The 23,141-nt window shown below is 43.0% G+C and overlaps 1 protein-coding gene and 2 pseudogenes across 3 annotated transcripts in view; 1 reads left to right on the top strand and 2 right to left on the bottom strand.

The window, feature by feature from the left end:
* Positions 1-23,141, top strand: part of TBC1D1 (TBC1 (tre-2/USP6, BUB2, cdc16) domain family, member 1) — a 249,133-nt gene that overhangs the window by 93,578 nt on the left and 132,414 nt on the right. The gene's annotated exons all lie outside the window — the stretch shown is intronic.
* On the bottom strand, positions 11,067-16,064 carry LOC105516809 (annotated as a pseudogene).
* Positions 22,633-23,001, bottom strand: LOC105516808 (annotated as a pseudogene).

Genomic DNA, 23,141 nt, shown 5'->3' with positions numbered 1-23,141 from the left:
TCTGTATGGTGCTTGGTGTGCAGTGACCACACTGTGCCCAACTGCTGCTTCTTCCCTTTTTTTTTTTAATACACTTTTTTAGAGCAGTTGTAGGTTTATAGCAAAATTGAGTGGAAGTTACAGAGATTTCCCATAGAGCTGCTGTCCCCACTCATGCACAGCATTCCCTGTTATTAATATTCATCACCAGAATGGTGCATTTGTTACAACTGATGAATCTATATTGACATGATTATCACACAGAGTCCATCATTTACATTAGGGTTCACTATTGGTGATGTACGTTCTACGGGTTTGGATAAATGTATAATGACGTGTATCCAGCATTATAATATCATACAGAGTAGTTTCATTGCCCTACCAGTCCTCTGTGATCGATTCATCCCTCCCTTCCCGTGAGCCTTTGGCAACCCACTCATCTTCGTACTATCTATAGAGAATGTATATATAGTTCTGCCTATAGAGAATGTCATGTAGTTGGAATCCTACACAGTGTATGTGTAGCCTTTCCAGATTGACTTCTTTCACTGAGTATATGCATTTAAGTTTCCTGTGTGCTTTTGTTTTTTTAAATGGCTTGATAGTTCATTTTTTAGTGCTGAGTAATATTCATTGCCTGGATGTACCACAGTTTATCCATTCACCCACAGAAGGACATCTTGGTTGCTTCCAAGTTTTAGCAATTACGAGTAAAGCTACTATGAACATCTCTGTGTGGTGTTTTGTGTGGATATGAGTTTTCAGCTCCTTTGAGTAGATATCGAGAAGTATGATTGCTAGATTGCAATGTAAGAATACGTTTGTTTTTGTGAGAAGCACTCAACTGCTTTTCAAAGTGCCTGTACCATTTTGTATTGCCATCAACAATGAATGAAAATTTCCTTTGCTCCTTATAGGCATTTGATGTTGTATTCTGGAATTTGGCTGTTCTAATAGGTATGTAGTGGTACCTCATGGATGTTTTAATTTATGTTTGTCTAATGACAGCTGATGTTGTCCTACTCCCTTTCTTTTGATTAACTTTTAAGGAGTAGAACCAATGTTAGGCTAGGCGTGTTGGCTCACGCCTGTGATCCCAGCGCTTTGGGAGGCTGAGGCGGGTGATCACTTGAGGCCAGGAGTTTGAGACCAGTCTGGCCAACATGGCAAAACCCTGTCTCTAGAAAAATACAAAAATTAGCTGGGTGTGGTGGTATGCAGCTGTAATCCCAGCTATTTGGGATGCTAAGGCACGAGAATTGCTAGAGTCTGGGAGGCAGAGGTTGTAGTGAGCCAAGATTGTGCCACTGCACTTTAGCCTGGGTGACAGAGCGAGACCCTGTCTCAAAAAAAAAAAAAAAGAAATGTTAGTGCTTTTAAATTTTATTTTATAATGCACAGTAATATTCAAGAACATCTGTACAACCTATAAGAAAACCTTTATTTGGTTATATTTATGATATATATATTTTCTTGAGACGGAGTCTCGCTCTGTTGCCCAAGCTAGAGTGCAGTGGCGTGATCTCGGCTCACTGCAACCTCAGCCTGCCAGGTTCCAGCAATTCTCCTGCCTCAGCCTCCCGAGTAGCTGAGACTACAGGCACACGCCACCATGCCTGGCTAATTTTTTTTGTATTTTGGGTAGCTTGCAGTTTAATGGGGAGAGGGAGACCTGTGGAGATAATTTAATTTTAATGTGATATGTGCACAAATAATCACTCTGCTGGGATTTTGGAGGAGACTAGAAGATGAGGTTTGAGTGAAGTCAAGGGTAATTGTAGGTCATTGATGTGGTAGATTATGAAAAGGAATAGTTAGGAAATACTACCGGTAGTTTTCTAGCGTGTTTCAGAATGGAGTCGGGGTTGCTTTTCAACTGTTTGCCTTGTTTTTGAGACCACTGATTTTTAACCTTGGGGAAGGCACATCACTTTAAGTAAATTACTCAGACCTTTTTTTCATACCAGCACTGCCTAGGGCCCACAAATACCTGTCGGTAATTGTGGCTTAGGGTGGTGGTCATTCTAGTAGCATTTAGTAATGTAGTTATGGTGTAAACCAGAATGTCATCTTGAATGTAATTCCGTTTGTTCTTTTCTACGTGGGGAACTGATACCCAGAGCGATGAAGTAACTTGATTTGAACAAAATCACACAGCTAGTTTGTGGCAGAACTTAAAAAGTTCTTGGACACCTGTTTTTGATGTATGTTGTTAATATTGCTCTGCTGATTTGTTTGCACTTTCATCTTCAAAATGTTTTACTAAAATCAAAACTATGCACATCTATCAAACAATATATTGTATTTCAGAACACTGTTTGTTTATATTTTTGAGACGGAGTCTTGCTCTGTTGCCCAGGCTGGAGTGCAGTGGTGCGATCTCGGCTCACTGCAACCTCTGCCTCCCGGGATCAAGTGATTCTCCTGCCTCAGCCTCTTGAGTAGCTGGGACTACAGGCACATGCCACCATGACTGGCTAATTTTTGTATTTTTAGTAGAGATGGGGTTTCGTCATGTTGGCCAGGTTGGTCTTGAACTCCTGACCTCAAGTGATATGCCTGCCTGGGCCTCCCAAAGTGCTGTAATTACAGGCCTGAGCCACTGTGCCTGACCCATAATACTTGATTTAACCACCTGATGAGTGTATTCTTGCAAAGAGAGGAAGGCCGAGTAGTCGGGTTGGGGTGGGTGGGGATACTTTGATATGTGAAGGGTGTCTCTGCAGCCTGGGAGGACCAACCAGTTGTGTTAACTGTGCAAGAAGAAGCACAGCCTGAGTATTTGAAGAGAGTGAAAGTTGCCAGTGTCTAATGTGGCTGTTTAGCTTCCTAGCACTGGGATATAGTGACCTACCCATTCACTGAGTGCTTCTGTTTCCGGGAAGGCATCCTCTAGAAGATGGGTAGGTGTGTGTAATGGATCTCTTCCCTCTAATATGAGAGATTGACTTTGCTCAGAAAAACATCACCTGCAAAGGGCATTTAATAGAAGGGACAGTTATATTAGCATGAGTAACATAAGGGAGGAGATGATTATATTTTTGAGAACTTTATTTGTGCCAACCATTGTGTTAGGAGTAGTCAAGTCTCATAATTAATTTAATTCTCAAAATAATTGTGGCAGTAGTGGTATTATTTCCTCCTTCCACTTTTTTTTTTTTTTTTTTTTGCAGAAAAGAAATATGAAGAAAGTGAAGTTCAGAAAGGCTCGGTACCTTATCCTAGCTATTAAGATTAAAGCTTGACTTGTTTGGCTCTAAATTCATATTTTATCTGTTGTACCTGCATTATCTCTGTAACAGAGGGATTACAACACATGTTCAGGATGTGAAACAAGGGCAGCAGAGCTTAGAAAAATATCTTGTTCCACTGAGAAACTGAACTATTTTCCCCTTTCTTAGGTGAGAGACATAAAACATTCAACTAATCTGCTTTTAAAAATAGATACACCATATTGAAACTATACAAGAAGTGTAACATTTTTTTTTAAATCCCTGAATTTTGTGATGTTCTCAGTTAGGGAGAGAAGGAAACAGGAAATAAGAGAAAAATCACATAGAAGATTGAAGGTGAGGATTGGGAGGAGGTTCAGACAATTGAATGATAGACTGAAAGAGGTCAGTTTTGAGTGGCCACATGAGACTGCATTTCATTGTTGACTTGAGTTGTGGATTTTAGAGTATTTTCACTTGTTCTCTGATACTCTTTTCAAAGTACCGCAGCACCATGTTTCATAGTGATTCAGCTTACCTGGAAAGTTCTCTTTAGGAGTCGATTCTGCATAGACTCTCTAGAGCATCATACTGTGGATGTTCTATCAGCCTATAGATAGCACACTAGGCAGGCAATAGCAGGCGTGGGGTGCAGGTCCCGGTGTGCTCTGTGTTTGCTGTTTAGCTTTGGCTAGGTGACATGGGAAAGATGATCAATGCCAGCTGCCCATCAGGTAGCCTTGTTTGGCATCAGATGAGCTGATGTAAGTGCATGTAAACTGTCAAGCACTCTTTAGGATGAGCTTGTCTAGGAACAGCAGGGTGTAGCTACATGTTTCCAATACATTTTTTGGCCTAGGGCAAGTTATGCTTGCCTGGGCCTCAGTCCTTGATCTATAAAATGAGAACATTGTGTTAAATGATTGCTCCAGTTGTATTCAATTCAGAATCTGTGTCTCTGTGACTGCAAGTCAAGCCAACGGTCTTAGATTGTCTACCTGTGATAAGGAGGAAAGGGCCCATGGAATCATTGGTCTAGGTCCGATCTCTCCACGCGTTACCAGTGGAGGTATGACCTTAAGTAAGTTATTTTTTTTCTCTAGACATGAATATGTTCATCCATTAAAAGGGGGATAATAAATATCTATCATCCAAGCTGTTGACAATTTATCCACATAACCCACTTAGTACCCGTGAACCATCATCATCATTGAATTTAGGGGTGGAGAAAGACTTTTGTAGTTGCTTAGCTGTATTCCCTCTTTTTAAGGATGAAGAAACACGAAGCGCACTACAGGTGAGATGTCTTTCCGAAAGCCACAGCTAAGATCCAAACAGAGCTCTTTGCACCACCTGGCACTCATTCAAATGGAAACTAAAAACAAAATTTGAAGCACCCCAACTGACCGATGGACCACCCCCTCCTCAGTCAAGGGCATTCCAAAGAAACCTGAAAAACTCATTCAGGTCACCTGAAAAACTCGTTCAGGTCGTGATGGGAAAGGGGACATGCTTCATTATACCTTCCTCTCTCTGGAATTCAGGCACAACTGACCAGTGTAAACAGTAAAACAGAGATCTTAAGACTGCCAAAACAGATCTCAAATTCCAGCCTAACTCTAGTCTAACATCACATGACGGATAGCAGGCCCTGAAAGAAACTGAAATATTTTGCCACAAAATGTATTTCTTTGGCATATTTTGAAATGGCCCTGGAAAGCTGTCTCTTGTGGGGAAAATCTACATTCTCTAAAGAATTCCCTTCGCTTTCCAGATCTTTTCCCTGTACCAGGAGAGAATTAACTAAGAGTCTGGCGCATTTTTTGTTAGGTCTGATGAGCTTGCTACCTGGAGGCCTCACCTGCATGATAAAAACCTTGGTGTTTACCCAGGTTATGACCTTGTCTTAACGTACACACTTATTTCTGTTGATTCCACATCTTTAAGTAATAACGCTTTCAACTAATTGCCACTCAGAAACTCTTTGAATCCACCTATGACTTGGAACTTCCCCTCCACCTTCAGGTTGTCCTACCTTTCCAGACCAAACCACTGTATACCTTACGTATATTGATTGATGTCATGTGTCTCCCTAAAATGTATAAACCAAGCTATAGCCCCGATCACCATGAGCACATGTTCTCAGGACCTCCTGGGGTTATGTCATGGGTCGTGGTCCTCACATCTGGCTCAGAATAAATCTCTTTAAGTGTTTTACAGAGATTGATTCTTTTCGCTGACACTAATATTTAGATTCTTTCTGTTGTTCTACCACATTCTGCATGAGTGAAACACAAACCCTGATCCCTAGTACTGAACAAGAGCAAACTGCTTTCTTCAGGCCACAAGTCACTTAGATCAGTTAAGGGGAAAATGGGGGAGAGAGGATGACATTGGCTTCTGCCACCAGCAGCCTGTGTGACCTTGTCTAAGGTCACGACTCTGTGCCTTTAGTTCCCCTTCCCTGAAATAGGCATAGGGAGGGACTCCTTGACAGTTCCTGGTCTTTTTCATCTCTCAAAGTGCAGCGAAGAATTTCTTCACAGCTAAGGCTGTTAGACTCCAGAAAGTAGTTTGCCAACCAGAGACATAGAGTTTCCAATTTTGGAATACTTTAAAAATAGGAAGGAAGTTTATTTGTTTAGCAGAATTTATAATTGTAGGACTGCCCAAGGCAGAGAATTAGCCAAATGGTATTTTTGCGGAAGTTCTTTTTAAAGGGTGGGCCCAAAGGAAACCAGTCATTAGGTGGAAATAAACTGTCATATTTTTGAGACATTATTTGCTTAGAGACATTTACGCTGGTCTATTGTGTCAGTCTCTATTGTGTTAGGCTTTTAAAAGAAATATGTCAGTTTCCAAGTTTAAAATGTTAGAGCAAGTGTCCAATCCACGGCCTGTGGGCTGCATACAGGCCAGGATGGTTTTGAATGTGGCCCAAAAAAGGTTCATAAACTTTCATTAAAACAGTATGAGATTTGTTTTTTTAAAGCTAATCAACTATCATTAGTGTTAATGTATTTTACATGTGGGCCAAGACAATTCTTCCAATATGGCCCAGGGAAGCCGAAAGATTGGATACCCCTGTGTTAGAACTTGTAAAATTTGACTTCAGAAACACAAACCAAAAGCCCGCTTATGAGTAAGGAGTTTGTGGCCCCTTGTGTACTGTTTATTAATCAATTAATTGTATTATAAGCATGAGATATTGCTAGTACATCTAGGGCTAAAGCCTTCTTATGGTTCCAGAAAAAGCTGTATTCCTGAATTTCCAGGTGAAGGGAAGGGATTCTCCTTCCATTTCCAGAACTATGTGACTGTAATACATAAAGATTTATATTGCACTTGTGTTTCAGTAAAAGCAACCCTTCAAGCCTGTGCCATCCAGTTTTGGTGTAACTGAAAGAACATCGTACCAAAGTTTGATTTTTGTCAGTTCTCTAGTGTGTAAATCAGCTGAGATTGTGGTCTCTGGATATTTTTCCCCAAGGAAAGAGCTTGATGTACAAGACCACCAGACCACACAACTCTGTATTTGTTTTGCAATAACTACACTATTTGGGGGAGTAGTGTGGTGTTTCCAGACATTCTTGGTCAGGAAATCTGGCCGCTTCAAGCTCGATGTTGATCACAATCTATTTCTTGTGCCTCTACTCTGTGTCAGCACTTGAGACACAACTGCCAGGATGAGAGAGACCCAGCTGCTGACCTGGGGTGGGGTGGGTTGGGGGAAGGTGGTGAAGGCAGTCACAGGGTCGGCCTGCTGGAAAGCAGGTGGAGAACTGTAAACCTGAGTAGCGCCTTGGTATACAGAGGTAATAATTTCCCAAATGTAGTAAATCCCACTTTACAACCTCACTGTTAATTTTGATCAGGGATAAGTAGAACTGATTGTACACTGTTAACTTATTGTCCTTCTCAAAAACATCGTTTTTATTCTGGGTGCCAGAGATTTGGCTTGGGTGTGGGTGTTAAGCAAGGTCCACAGTGTCCTGGAGTACCTCTCCGCCGATCTGGGGGCTATTTAAACCTAACAAGTTTTTGTGCTAATCGTGACTGAACAGATGGAGGCAGTGGAGCCCAGCTGGCCTGTCACTATGGGGCAGAGGGTGACTCTACCCTCAAGCCCTGCATGAAGACCCCAGGGTGGGCACCACAGCCCTTTACAGTCACTTAGCACCTACTGCTCAACATGAGCGTGCAGACCTGATAAGGCTTGTGAGTTTCAGAGAATCCCTGCACGTCCCTGGAAATGTGGGCAGTGGCGGCTCTTCTCTCCCTCTCTCTCTTTTTTTAAATTTAGTGGGCTTATAGGTTTTAGCCTAATAAGGAAATTTCACACAGGACAATTTTATCCCAATTAAAAGCAAATCATAGGGACCCGGTGTGACCTAAAAAACCAGTCCTTACTGGGGAGGTCTAGTTGTGTCTAGCCTGGCTCTGTGACCAGATACCAGCCATTCCAGCCTCCTGTGGCTGCATTTCATCCCAGAAGTGAATAAGTTGAGTGAGTGATTCAAAGGTCCCATCCAGGGGGTGACAAAGAATATTGCAGGTGGAAGAAACTGCATGAGCAAAGGCATGGAGGTGGAAACCCAAATGAACAGAGGTTTAGGAGGTGTGTTTGAAACATGTTTGGTACAAACGGAACTTACAGAGAAGCCAGGTGAAATAAGGCAGGAAGAGTTGAGTGGAGCGCCATCGGTGGGAGACTCTGAGGGTTAGCAGGACTGTGTTTGTTCTGGTAGAGATTGCAGAGGAACCCTAGAAGGTTTGTGAGCAGGAGGCTGACTCCATCAGACATTTGTTTCCAGAAGATCAGGCTGTGCTGAATAGCAGGATGGATGTAGGGAGATGCCAGAGGCGGCAGAGGAGAGGTCTTGCTGGGGTCTGGCTGAAGCAAGTGCAGGCCCGGACCAGTGCTTGAGGTTTTGGGCTCATGGTGAGAGAATATGCACTCAAAGAGCTGAGGGAAAGAGGGAGTAAGGAGAAAGAAGAGCAGAAGCCACTTTCCAGGTTTTGAGCCCAGTTACCTAGAAGGCATTTGGGAAACAAGGAAGTAGGAAGAAAGGCCTATTTTAAGGAAAAGAGAATGAGCTTGATGTGGATATTTTAAGGTCAAGGACTAGAAGTCTGGTGATTCTTTTTCTTTTTTTCTTTTTTTGGAGATAGAATCTCACTCTGTCCCCTAGGCTGGAGTGCAGTGGCACGATCTCAGCTCACTGCAACCTCCACCTCCTGGATTCAAGTGATTCTCCTGCCTCAGCCTCTGGAGTAGCCGGGATTACAGGCGTGCACCACCATGCCCAGCTAATTTTGTATTTTTAGTGGAGACGGAGTTTCACCATGTTAGCCAGGCTGGTCTTGAACTCCTGACCTCAGGTGATCCGGCTGCCTCGGCCTCCCAAAATGCTGGGATTACAGGCATGAGCCACTGTGCCCGGCCTGGTGATTCTTTAAATAGGTGATTGGAAATGTTAGCGAAGTTTAGGAAAGAATTCAGAGCTGGAAATGTAGAGAAAGAAATCATCTTTGTTAGTTTTTGAGGAGTAGATGCCATCCTGAGAGAGAGAGAGACAGAGAGAATCAGAACACTATACGAATCTTCTTTAAGATGTCTATGAAATGGAAGCATTTACTAAATACATTCTAAAGGAGAGAATTACATTAGTAAGATTTCATTACCCTGCGCCTCCCCTTAAGGCTGATCTTTATTTTATTTTTTTCCTCTTGTAATTGTAAATCAAGATGAAGCCTTGCTTTTGAAAATGTCATTAGGATTCAGAGACGACAATTCCCACTTGGTAGAGGGAGTTCTTGTTCCTGCATTGTGGTGAGTGGATCAAAGTTCAGTTCCAGTAAGTCACTGAAGCCCCTCTACATACAGTAGCGCTCCCTTGGCATGGGACAAACAACAAATCTTTGTTTTTTTTTGAGACACAGTCTCGCTCCGTTGCCGAGGCTGGAGTGCAGTGGCGCAATGTCAGCTCACTGCAACCTCCTCCTCCCGGGTTCAAGCAGTTCTCCTGCTTCAGCCTCCCACGTAGCTGGGATTACAGGCGCCCGCCACCATGCCCGGCTAATGTTTGTGTTTTTAGTAGAGACGGGGGTTTCACCATGTTAGCCAGGCTGGTCTCAAACTCCTGACCTCAAGTGATCCTCCCACCTTGACCTCCCAAAATGCTGGCATTAAGGGTGTGAGCCAGAGCGCCCGGCCACAACAAAGCTTTGAGCACATTCCCAGCAGCAGCTCTTGGCTGGCAAAGCCAGTCTTTAGCTCCTGTCAGCCTTGGTTTTGGTGTTGGTTCTCCAGAAATTCCCTGATTGTAAAATATCTGATCTCGTGAAAATGAAGTCAGCACTTAACCCCACCCCCAGAAGTTGAGAGGCCTGAAGGGGGAGAAAAAAACCCGTTTTCAAATCCTGCCTGGAGGGAACCTCCTCAGGAGGCCCTGGAAGGTAGAGGGGGGCTCTCATTGCCTGTCTTTATTAAATAAAGCCCTAAAGCCCTAGCCTGTGGTGCTCGAAACTTTTTAAGGGATGCCTGACTCCTCAAGAATTCTGTACCATTTGAATGAGCTCTAGTGGAAAGAAAGGTCTTTGTAATATATTCAAAGTGGAAATCTTTCTTACTTAGTTTTTTTTGTTTGTTTTTTGAGACGAGGTTTTGCTCTGTCACCCGGATGAAGTGCAGTGGCACCGTCGTGGCTCAATGCAGCCTTGAACTCCCGGGCTCAAGTGAGCCCCCTGCCTCAGCCTCCTAAATAGCTGAGACTATAGGTGTGCACCGCTGTGTTGCCCAGGCTGGTCTTGAACTCCTGGGTTCAAGTACTCACCCACCTTGTCCTCCCAAAGTGCTGAGACTACAGACGTGAACCACCACGCCCAGCCTCTTTCTTTCCCATTTATGAGAAAAGTGGAGCTGATGCCTCTTCCCTGCGACAGATTTCTAAAGGCCGCTGCCATGTCTCCCCTTCCCAAGCTAAAGGCATTTTTGCCTCCTTCCCCCAGCCTCTGTTCATGCATTTTATGACCCTTGTTGCTGCTGCTTTGAAAGTGTCCTAAAACCAAAAATGAAACTTGTTGTGTGACCTGATCAGCAAGAAGGAGGGTGAGGCTGTGACCCCTCTCTTAGTGTGAGGATGACATTTCTCCTAATGCCCTAGGCTTTTTGTTCCTTTTCATTCTTTTGTTCTCCAGGCCATTCTGTTGGCTTATCTTGGGTTTACAGTCAATTACAATCCTTAAATCTTTTTCACATGAACTTTTGGCAAGCTGGGTCTACTCCATGGGTGCTTACCAGCTGAGGGCTTCTTTTTTGTTTTTATTTTTTGCAATTTATATGTAATACCTAACCTGTATCACCATGTTCTTGATGTTGGCATTTTTTTGGTTTTGTTTTGTGGGTATCTTTTTTTTTTTTTTTTTGTATTTTCATCCTATTAGCCAGTTTATTTTTGTAGAATTGGGAACTAGAAGTGATTTTAAGAGTACTGCAGTTCCTTCTCTTCAGTACTGACACAACAGCCCTGGGGAAACTGACCTGGAGCAATGGGTGCTAAAAGGAGATGAGATTTTCTTCCTCATATGCTGGGAGCCAGGACAGGTAAAGGTGTAAAGAAAAATGTTAGCAGGGGGTTAGGCACTGGCTACGAATTAAGACTTGGAAACTTCGTTGTCTGTGCAACTTCATACTGTTTCATTTTTGTCCTGTACAGTATTTCTTTGATTTCCTTCATCTGTAAAAGCAGGAAGAAAATATTTGCCATTCAGTTCTGCTTTTTAGGTATCAAATGCGAGGAGGATACAACCTGAGGTTTCTTTCCCCGCCCCCTCACAAAGTATAGATCATTTGTTTTCCTTCCAGCCCTGGGCTCAGTACACAGATGCTTTCTCTTCACCCTTTGGGTTGTGGTTTTCTCCAGGTTGGTGCTGATCATATGATAAAGCTCAGCACAGAAGGCCTTCAGGTCCAGTACCCTGGCCTTGACCTCCCCACACACCATCTTATCTCACCAACTTTTGCACCAACGCCCGGTAAGTTGTTACATGGGTCTCCTTGGAGGCCTTGGCCACAGCATCCCCATGTTCTGAGAAGTATTTGGAAATGGTTGTCTGGAAGGCTTCCACTTTGGTCTTGACGGCATTCACCCTCTCCAGCGCCATCTCCTGGATTGCTACCCCAAATCATTTCCATCCTCAGTCTTGGGGATCAGGTGCTGGATCCATGTGATCATCAGCATGCATTTCTCTTTGAGAATCCAGAATTCTGGCTTAACCATGGCAAGCAGCGACAACCTTCTCATTCCCGGGGAGAAATCCACACTCAGGGACTTCTTTCTTCTCCTGCTTCTCTGTTTCCACCTCATCCTTGGGTGGGGGTTCTGGGATGGAGATGTCCAGTGGGGCCTACAGGGAGGTCAAGCAGCTACAATGAGAGAATCGTTTTGCAAGGCCTGATGCGGGCATATGATTTTCTGTGGCAAGAATCTGTAGAGGAATTCCTTGACTTCTTGGGAAAGCTCTTGCCTGAAGACACGTACCTGGGTGCGGGCCTCCCTGCTCAGGCACCCACCACAAGGCTTGGCCGTGTGGCTTCAGTTGCTGGATCTCTGGTCTTCTGGCCAGTCGCCTGGGCTTTCACATTCACAGCCTGAGTTTTATAAACATATATTGAAGTTATCTAACATTTGTAACTCTGAGAATGCCAAGGAGCAATGAATAGTATTGTTATTGTTACCGTTGGTGTTGTGTTGTGTGCAGTCTAAAATGTATAAAGTGGAAAATAGATTAGACTGCTTTTAACTAATATCCTTTATTGGCAAAAGTTCTGATTTGCCTGTTGATCAAAATTAAAGAAAAGGAATGGTTACTTGGTGAGTGTAGTTTATTTCAAGAACTGAAGTGGTGTGAGAGGAAAACCTGTTTCTACCACTGATCAGAATGAAGATCTGGGTTCTTGAACACATGTGATAAGTTTTACTCAAGAATGCAGTTAGTGCTGTAAAGCTAGTCTGGCGTATTTTAAAATTGTAAATAATTGATAGTTATAACACATGCTGAGAGCCCTTTCCTGTGATTGAGCCTGGCACTCATGAATTAGTGTAATTTTCTATTCATTTGGAAATGTGTAAATTTCTATTCATTTGGAAACGACCATGAACCTCAAAGATGATGACAGGGCTGTGGCTGGGCTGCACTGTATGGTTGTGCAAGTTGCAGGCTGCACAAAGGCACCCAGCCAGTGGCACAAGCAAGGACTGAGATCCAACCCACACTTGGCTTACCGAAGTCTGCCACCCAAGGGTTTTTGTCTATGATGGGGAGAACAGGGGTTTGACTTTTAAAGATTTGAACAAAGGCTTTGTAGATTTGAGGCATAGCCCATACTATGAATTATTTTGTTTTTAAAAAATTAATTTTGGGCCGGGCGCGGTGGCTCAAGCCTGTAATCCCAGCACTTTGGGAGGCCGAGACGGGTGGATCACGAGGTCAGGAGATCGAGACCATCCTGGCTAACACGCTGAAACCCCGTCTCTACTAAAAAATACAAAAAACTAGCCGGGTGACGTGGCGGGCGCCTGTAGTCCCAGCTACTTGGGAGGCTGAGGCAGGAGAATGGCGTAAATCCGGAAGGCGGAGCTTGCGGTGAGCTGAGATCCGGCCACTGCACTCCAGCCTGGGTGATAGCGAGACTCTGTCTCAAAAAAAAAAATTAATTTTGATGCTGTCAAGGTAATTCCATACTGTGTCCACATATGTAATAATTTGAATCACATTTATTTTACTGCATTTCCTAAGAAGGAACAAGAGTATTTATCTGGTTAACACACTAATGGTTTATCTAAACTCAATTTTGAACCATCAGCTTCATGAAACAGACCAGTGCTTAGTATTATCACAATTTTAATTTAAGCTACAGATCTTCTTCTTAGATAATTATCTATGCAAATGCAGGGGCAGTCTTTTGAATATTGCTTTTAGACTGCCATCTAAAGCTTTTGGTTTCTGGGGTTTATTTGGAAGTTTGTTTTTATACTATATTGTGCTTCCTGACTTAAAGGCTTTTGTGTCATGAAGCATTTGGGGGCACTTAGAACTATATGCCATTTCACTTGTACATTAAAAGAGTTTATCCTAAGATGAAGATTTTTTTCTTCTTTTGAAATGATTTTGCCCCTAGAAGTTTTTACCGAGAAGCAGTAGACGGTAACCTTGAAAAGACTAAAGTTTAAGAAAAAGGTACTTTTAAAAAAATTAAAAATAACCTTTTTTATGATTACAAAAATACGTATATATGAAAAATAACTTACTGAAAAGCCCCAATACATATTGCTACTACCCAGAGACCACCACACGTAGTCCCTTCCAGGTCTGTTTTATTCATAAGCACTATTTAAAATTCTATCTCTTTTGCTGGAAATAAGTAGAAGACATAACAACTGTTCATATACATTTACTTTTTTTTTTTTTTTAAGATAATTTTTTTGCCAGAATGCCAGAGTAGACTGAGGGTGGATGGGCGAGGGGATTATTCTCTGAGCTGCAGCAGACCCTGGTTTCACTATCTGCACAGTTTCCACATTTTGTTCAGGAATAAGATGTCCTTGAGAAGAGAAAACCCATACGAATAGATACTGAGTTGTAATCTGTATTCAGATTTCTGTATTGTTTTTTTTTTTTTGGTCACAGTGGTTCTGCCATCTCCCACTGAGCTCTCCTAACCTTGCCCCATCCTTAGCCCTCACCTGTCACATTCAGTTACCACTTCTTGCCAGCTTTACCTTCTAGATAGTTCTTGACTTCATCCTCTCCTCTCCTTTTGTATTGCCACTGCCCTAGGTGAGATCGTCCCTTCTCTCTCCTCAGTTGCTTGTCTGTTCCTTCATCATGATGTATTCACTTTGGGTGTGAGGTGCAGTGCCAGGTACTGGGTTACAAGGCCCCTGCCTCCAGCAGCTGTCTCTTTGGGGATGAAGGCAGGTAAATGAGCCAACGCCATTTCATCCTCCTGCCTGTCATCCTTCCTTTGCTGTTTTGTCCATCAAGCCCATTCTCTCCCCAGCAGCCCTGGGGAGAGATCTGTTGGAAATGCAAACCTGGCCAAGTCCCCACCTCGCAGGCCTCAGCTGTCTCAGTCTCAGACACCTCCCACCTCGCCTGCCTTCCCTGACGAACGCCTGCCTTCCCTGACCAACCGGGCCTCGGGCCACCTCGCCCTCAGGTGGTTTTCTCTGCACCCCCCGCCCTGACCTCCCCTCTGTGCACATGGTCAGTCTCCTTGCCTCTGTTGCCTTGTTTTCTAAATCATTTTACCTGTCTGTCCCCACTCTTCAACCCAGTGCACAGCAGTTTCTGACCTGATAGTCTGTCTTCTGTAAAATGGGAACGAGGGTGTATCTTCCTCAGATTGTTGGTGTGAGGATTAAATGAGATATAATCCACAGAAAGCATGGCCTCTGGCACCCAGTGGGCCCTGATAAGTGGTATTGATGCCTGAGATATTGTGTTAACTTAAATGACTGGGTTGAAGAAAAGGTGTTAGAAATTTAGGTTCCCCCGTGTGTATTTGATTATATAAAATATTGTTGGTCACACTTTCCCTACATCATATTAGGTAAAATTAGATAGTGAAGGCTTTTCCACCCGGTATGGTGGCTCTCGCCTGTAATCCCAGCACTTTGGGAAGCCAAAGCAGGTGAATCACTTGGGAAGTCAGGAGTTCAAGACCAGCCTGGCCAACATGGTGAAACCCTGTCTCCACTAAAAAAACAAAAATTAGCTGGGTATGGTGGTGGCCGCCTGTAACCCCAGCTACTCCAGAGGCTGAAGCAGGAGAATCGCTTGAACCTGGGTGGCAGAGGTTAGTTACAGTGAGCTGAGATCAAGCCACCGCACTCCAGCCTGGGCGAGCGAGACTCTGTCTTAAAACAAAAACAAAAAAGAAAAAAAAAAAAAGAAAGTGGAAGGGTTTTATGTTTCTTTCATGTTTAACCTACATGTTGTAGGTAAAGTTTACTTGCAACACTTCGGTGTATTTTCAAGTAAATATATTTAATCGGAGTGAATTGCTGTTATATTATGCATTTTACACTTTTTGAGAAACAGAAACTACCTCACACATTAAAGTGTGTGTGTTAAACAAATACTCTGATGTAGGCCTTCAGGGTACACAGAAAGGAATCAAACAGCATCCTGTCCCCAGCGTGTGGTATAGGGGAAGGACTCAGGGCCGTGGCAGGTGTTACAGCAGAAGACCAGGTGCCCTCAGGACCCGAGAGAGCAGGCCTATGGAGGAAGGAAGGGGAGGAGACATTTGGGCTGGATCTGGAAGAACCTGTAGACACTAGTGGAGGAGAGTCAGTGGAAGAATATTCTAGAGGAAAGGCTTGCCCACTTGCCTGCAGTGGTTGTCAGATGTGAGCTGCAACCTGATTAAGAGTTTCTTGAAATGAGATATCAAAGGTATTATTGGGTATGCTTTTCTTGTTTTTCCACTGGGAGTGATAATATCAAGTTGACAGTTGAAAATGCTTTTCCATCTGTTTCTGTATTGGACTGAGTTGTTGTGTTCCAAGGACTAGATAGGCAATAAATCACATCACACTAAAATTGAGTACTTGTAACATTTGAAAAGATTGTAATGTGCTGGTATTGATGAAGAATTTATAATGTGTAGAAATTAATTCCATTATTCTAACCAATGGACACTTGAGTTTTGCCCCATTAGAATTTGCTCTTCATGTTGATTTTAATTTCTTTGATGACTATAGCATCTGGCGAGGCTTTCTCATTTTCAGGTGGATTTGTTTGCACTGTAGTGGTGGGGCTGGCTTTATTGCGTTATTCATATATGCAATACCTATGCACCATGGTCCCAAGACATGACTCGTGGTGGTGGTGACTGTATTTTTGAGATGTAGCTGATACCTCCCATCCCCTGGACTTCCTTTAGTTCACATCTTTATTTTCACTCACCAGTAACTGAAAATCTAATATTTTCTTTGATTTTGAATGTAGTCAGCAAACCCAGTAGCATTACAGATGGAGTATCCCTTATCCGAAATGCTTAGGACCAGCAAGTGTTGTAGATCTTGGAGTTTGGAATATTTCCATTGTACTCACCGGTAGAGCATCCCAAATCTGAAAATCCAAAATGCTCCAATGAGCATTTCCTTTGAGTGTCATGTCGGTGCTCCGAAGTTTCCAATTTTGGAGCATTTAGATTTTGGATTTTTGGACTAGGGATACTCAGCCTGTAGCGGTTCCTGTGACTATAACATCAGTAAAATCACAGTACCATGATCTGTTTCTACTCTAAACACTTCTGACATCAGAGGTGTCAGAGTTTTCCCTACACCAACAACCACTTCTCTGATTCTCTGGTCACCAACTGTGTCTCCAGTGATCAGTTAAATTCTGACACTAACTACCTGAAGTTAGCACAGACCCCACAAGTTAAGGGCTCAGTCTCACAAGACTACCCCAAGACACCCACTGACCTGCTATAAATCAAGTTCCCACGACCTCCTCCTCAGGGTTAGTCATTTGCTAGAATGGCCCACAGAACTTAGAACACTCTTTACTTACATTTACTGGTTTATTATAAAGAATAGCACTCAAGGCCGGGCGCGGTGGCTCACGCCTGTAATCCCAGGACTTTGGGAGGCCGAGGTAGGCGGATCACGAGCTCAGGAGATGGAGACCATCCTGGCTCGCACGGTGAAACCCCGTCTCTAATAAAAATACAAAAAATTAGCTGGGCGTGGTGGTGGGAGCCTGTTATCCCAGCTACTCGGGAGGCTGAGGCAGGAGAATAGTGTGAACTTGGGAGGCGGAGCTTGCAGTGAGCCGAGATTGTGCCACTGCACTCTAGCCTGGGTGACAGAGACTCCATCTCAAATAAATAAATAAATAAATAAATAAAGAAAGAAAGAAAGAAAGAAAGAATACCTCTCAAGAACAGCCAAATGGAAGAGATGCGTAAGGCAAGGTATGGGATGGGGTTTTGGGGTGTTTGGAGCTTCCATGCCCTCTTTGAGCCTGCCATCCAACAACACCTCGATAAGTTCATCAACCCAGGAGCTCCCTGAATCCCACCATTTAAGGGTTTTTATGAAGGTTCCAATATGTGAGCATAATGGATTAAATCATTGGCCATTGGTAACTAATTCACCTTTCTCCCCTCGCAGGAGATAGGGGTTGAGGAGTAGGGGGAAGATCCCAACCCTCTAATCACAAAGTTTTTACTCTGGCAGCCAGCGCCAATCCTAAAGCTATCTAGGGCCCAAAAAGAGTCACCTCATTAGCATGGACTCAGGTACAGTTGATAGGGGCTTATTCTGAATAACAAAAGGCATTCCTAATATTACCCAGTTCCCTCAGGAAATGCCAAGGGTTTTAGATGCTCTTGTGTCAAGACCAAATAGTTCTTATTATATCGTGATATCACGTCAGTTATTTCCATATGCCTTACAGTTTTACATACCTCTCAAATACTGTATGTGCTCATCATTACTTTGAGTTATGGTAGGTTATTGACTTGCTGCTTGATCTTGTGAAATACGGCAATAAGCACTTAGTACTCTATCATAATTATTAGTATAATTCCCTTTCAGCATAATTGAATCTTTTGCCATCCCTTGTGTTCTAATTTATGCATTTGAGAACTTTATTCTACAGTGTCCATAGGCTTCACCAAGCTGTGAGAGGGGTCTATGGCACAAAAAGTTGAAGAATCTTTGCTTCAGTCCCTGGGGTGTGCTTGGTAGAGAGCATGCCTGCATTCGTTCAGGATTGGTAGGAATGTAGGGTATGTAATTGAGATGCTCTCACCTAAGACTAATCCCATATAGTCAGCAGCACACAGTTTAACAAAACCTCAGTCGCTCTTGTGGGCATTGTAATATATACCCACCATAAAAAAGAAAGGGTTAAACTGCATTCTCTGTAGGCTTTGAAAAAATATACTAAGCAGTTCCCATCTGAAAATATTTAAAATAAAAATAGCCAGACACAAAGTCTTCAGCTGTCTAGAAAATATCTTATAATACAAAAGGAATTACTCCCCGTGTTTCTGGTTTATTATTTTTACAGCATCTGTTTCTTCTGCAAATATTTGTTGTATGCCCACTATACTCAGGCATTGTATTGGAGATTTACGGATTTATGGTGGTTTTCTCTTCTAAGACCTGTTTGAAATATGTCTTTCTCATTCCTTAAAAACTTTGAAGTCATTAGGTCATTTTGCATTGCAATCATTTATACATTGAACAGACTTATTGAATACTTGCAGTATGCCGGACGGTGTACTCGGCACTTTGTCCTACATAAGTAGCAAAATAGATAGTAATCCTACTCTCTGGGAGCTGACCTAAAAGAAATTTAGGTATTTTGTGTTCTGAGGCTTAGAGGGCTGCCTTGATGTGCCATAAAAACTGCTTGACGCTCTTAAAAATTATGGGTGGCCGTTAGTTTAGACTGAGCTCCTCTACTGGGCCCCAGCCAAACGTACCAAACCAAAATGGAGTCACTCATGCTAAAAGTGATGGAATCAAACTGAAATGTTAAGAAAGCAGATGGATCCCAGAACAGACCAGTTTTTCCTGAAAACAGAAGATTCCAGTCTACCTGAGTCAGCGTAGCAAGGAAGTCCCTTCTGCTTTATTTAGCCCTTACAGAGAAGTAGCCTGAAGTAACCTGATGTTAACCAGTCAGCTTTTTCTATTCTGTTTCTTTGTTTTCATCTTCCAATACCTACTGTTCTGCCATTGCCTTTTGGGAGCTTTCCTTCAATTTTGTAGAATGGAGTCTGCCCTGATTTATGAATCGTGAGTAAAATACAGTTAACTCTATAACTAAATGTGTTGTAATTGCGTCTTTTGATACCACTCACAGACCTTGTGTATTCTGTAAGGTAGTGGTTCTCCCACTCTGTTCCTGTGGGTGTTTATGATGTCTAGGGCTGGCAGAAGGAAGGAGAGGGGCATGTTCTGTTTCCTCAGCCCCATTTTAATCAGAACATTCATACTCATATATTTGAGATTGCCGGAAAGTTAAGGGTGGGGTGAGAAGGAGAGTTTTGTTGCCTACAGGGTGTTTGGAAATTTGGTCAAAGGTTTGAACATGATTGGCATTATCTATTGCCTGCTGATATTATAGAAATTATTTTTGTCATTTATTATTCGTTCTGTACTGAAAGGTAGATGGAATAATAGCAAGCTTGTTGCCTCTAGGTACTGTTATTTTAATAAAGTTGAAGGTCAGGTTTGGTGGCTCACGCCTATAATCCCAGCAGTTTGGGAGGCTGAGGTGGCAGGATCCCTTGAGCCCAGGTGTTTAAGACCAGCTTGGGCACCATGGTGAAAACCCATCTCTACAAAAAACAAAAAAGCTAGCCAGGCATGGTGGCATGCGCCGGCAATTCCAGCTACTTGGGAGGCTGAAATGGGATAATCGCTCAAGCCTGGGAGGTTGAGACTGTGGTGAGCTGTGATTGTGCCCATTATACTCCACTGTACTCCAGCCTGGGCAACAGAGCAAGACCCTGTCTCAAAAAAAAAAAAGGAGTTGGCCTTTCCTTACCTTACAAACATCAAGGTAACAGCTAGCATTTATTGGGAGCCATTATAGGCCAGGCTCTGTGCTAAACTTTCACATTCCATATTTAATTTTATCCTCAAAATGACCCTCCAAGGTAGCTGGTAATGTCTCATTTTAATAGAAGAGGAGCCTGGTTCTTAGAGCTCAAGTGGCTTGCCCAAAGCAGCGCTTGCAGCTTATTTCAGCATTCCAAGCTACAGAGTTCCCCCTAGGTTCTGTCAGCATCACAGATTCGTGGCTTCAGCTGCCTAGCAGTTAGGGCTGACTTTCTCCTGATAGCTGTGACCAGCAGCGGGAGTTCATCTCTACCTTTTGAAAGGTTATTCTGTTTTAGTTCCTGCTCCAGATCCCTGGCTCCCTCCGAATGGAATGTTTGTGATCTAGTAAGCAGTATTGGACTCACTCTTATTTTTGTACTTGCCTCCCTCCCTCAACCTGCACACACTAAATAGTTTTCTTAAACTGAAATGCACTTAGCAGTCCTGGCAGTTTATGCAAAGGTTGGGATACTCATCACACATTTACCAAAATGCTTTATTATTGAGCAGAGTGCCTGATTATGCTTAAAAAAAAAAAAAAAAGAAACTTTGTACTTTCTTTTTGTACAGTGTTTGCAGTTAATGAAATCTATGCCTTAATTACCTATCAGAAAAGAATGAGATGGTTCTAATATGGGTTCTAAGGAAATATGCCCTTGATGATAAAAGTTAGTTGCAGAACACTATGATCCCACTTAAAAAAATTGGTAAAAGAAATTACCATTAAGTATACACAAAGAACTACACAACAGAAAAACCAGATTGTTAACTGTAGATGTTTCCAGGGATAATGGGCAACTTTATGTTTTCCTGTTTTTCTGTTATGTGGATGTGTATTGAACTAATTTTTAGAAACCGAAGATAATTAAAGAGTGCATTCTGCAGCTGTGTTCAAAAAGGATAGATTATTGAAAAGAGGTGAAACATGAATGTTTGTTTTCCTTGGTTCTTGAGGTTGGCCCTTTTATGCCAAGGCAGGATGCCTCAGCAGCAACTTAACGAGCCCAGAAGAAGGGTCTGACCTGGCTCCCTGGTAGGGAGGGGGAGGGAGAAAGCAAAGTGTTCTCCTTGCATCTCGCCTGCCTTTCTGTTCAGCAGTAACTGTCTTGCAGCTTCTTGGTTATGAAATGATTGACCTCTCTGTTGAGCCTAACAACACTTCTACTGGTGCTGGTTTGGATTGGAGGCCCCAGGATGCAGAAAAAGGGTGTATGTAAGAGGAGGGCGCTCCAGAGATGTAAATATGTGCTTTGTTTTCCTCTTAAAGCAAGAGGATAGGGAAGGGAAGAATGCAAGAGCAAAGCTTAACCTTTTTCAGTAGTTGCACCAGTTCTGATAAGCTGATCTCACTTGTTGTGGTTTAAATACACAGAGTAAGATTGTAAGGTGCTGGCTGTCTGGGGCTAGTTCTGCCTGGATCTTGGGTATTGCACATTATGTGAGAATTAAGGTTATGATTTGATTTGAAAGACTAGGCTTTTTGCAGCTTCAGTAGCAAGTGTTCAGCGATGTTTTGCTTCCCTGGTGCTTATGTCTGGGTGTGCTTGTGATCCCCCAGCCTGGCTTCTGAGATAGCAGTGCAGCCTCCTGGGGGACATCTCTGTTTCTTGTGGCTTCTGGCCTGAGCCCCGTACAGAGAACTTTTCTTTTCTCCTTAGTTCTTCTGAGGGAGGAAAGCCTTATCTTTTACCTTAGAAATGAAGTCCTGCCCTCAGAGATCTAGTTAAAACCCAAAAGATTCCTTTGCTATGTTTTTCATTGAGGCGGATTCTGTTTATAGGTAAGCAAAGCTGGCTGTGAACCCCAGAGAGCGGGCAAGGCCCTGTGAATCTCAGCGGCCCCAGTCACTGGGGAGTGACTCCAGTCCCACTGCAGCCATGCCAGGGGACTGACATGGAGAAGACATGATGCCGTGGTAGAAAACCGCGTTTCCAGAGAAGCACAATCACCTCTGAGTGACATATTAGACCCGTGTGTGAGGCGTTGTGTAGATACTTTGCAAATCACCCGTGTTTTTTGCCCTATTTCTTTGTCCACTTGTATGTGATTACAGCCCTTTCTCATTTTACACAGCAGGGAGCAGAGAGGGCATGGGAATAAGGTGCAAGCATTCAAACATGAATTACAGTTTGGCTCTGGTTGTTAAAAATTTTTGATATGAGCTAAATTTTTATTAAATCTTCTTTTTTATGGAGAAAGAAATAGAATCAATTTGGAATCCCAGGGGGCTTTGGTGACTTTTTTTTTTTAATGTATTCATTTCATTAGAGAATTAGGTAAACCTTACATTACACAGGCAAGGCCAAAATAATTTTGCACAGTTAAAGTGTGTTCAAGAAACCAGTCACCATTTAACCAGATTAGACTTCAACAAGGAGATGATGACCTCCAAATAACCTTCATTTAGGAAGATGACATTCCTCCAATATGTGGAAAGACATTTTCTTCTCTCTGCCACAGAGGAAGACATTTTCCCTCTTGAGGGACAACCGTTATTTCTTCCCTTTTTTTTTGAGATGGAGTCTCGCTCTGTCACCCAGGCTGGAGTGCAGTGGTACAATCTCGGCTCACTGCAACCTCTGCCTCCTGGATTCAAGCGATTCTTCTGCCTCAGCCTCCTAAGTAGCTGGAACTACAGGCACTCGCCACCATGCCCGGCTAATTTTTTTTGTATTTTTAGTAGAGATGGCATTTCACCATGTTAGCCAGGATGGGCTCAATCTCCTGACCTTGCGATCCGCCCACCTCGGCCTCCCAAAGTGCTGGGATTATAGGTGCGAGCCACCGCGCCTAGCCCAACACTATTTCTTTTTTGCTGCTCTTTTCCCCTCTCCTTTCTTTGGTTTCCCCTTTCCATGAAGCTTCTTTAGTCATCTTTGCTCATCCTTAAGATCCTGATGCTCATCTCTGTAGAATTCAAGAAACCAGAGTGTCCCCATGAGTGCCGGTAAGTGCTGTCATCTGGATACCCAGTCATAAGTCTGCTTCTTCTTGGCCAAGGGTGGTTCACTGAACAGTGTCACCACTTTCATAGACTTGAAATCAGTAGTCCTGGCGACTTCACCAAATAGCCGAGCACTGAGACAAGACATGCACATGGCATATTCTGAAAGAGAAATTTCTTGAGTGACAAGCAGCTGGAGTCCCTGGTGTTGACTTTCCTCACCCATACCTTGTGACTGGTTTTATTTTAAGAAGGGCAGGGTTTGGTAAATGTTTGGCATCCTATTTGCTTTTATTTTTTATTTTTTTATTTTATTTTATTAATTAATTAATTATTATTAATTTTTGAGACGGAGTCTTGCTCTGT

The sequence above is a fragment of the Colobus angolensis genome, unplaced genomic scaffold (genome assembly GCF_000951035.1).
Source record: "Colobus angolensis palliatus isolate OR3802 unplaced genomic scaffold, Cang.pa_1.0 Scaffold29, whole genome shotgun sequence".
Lineage (NCBI taxonomy): Eukaryota > Metazoa > Chordata > Mammalia > Primates > Cercopithecidae > Colobus > Colobus angolensis.
This window is presented reverse-complemented; position numbering and strand designations above follow the sequence as displayed.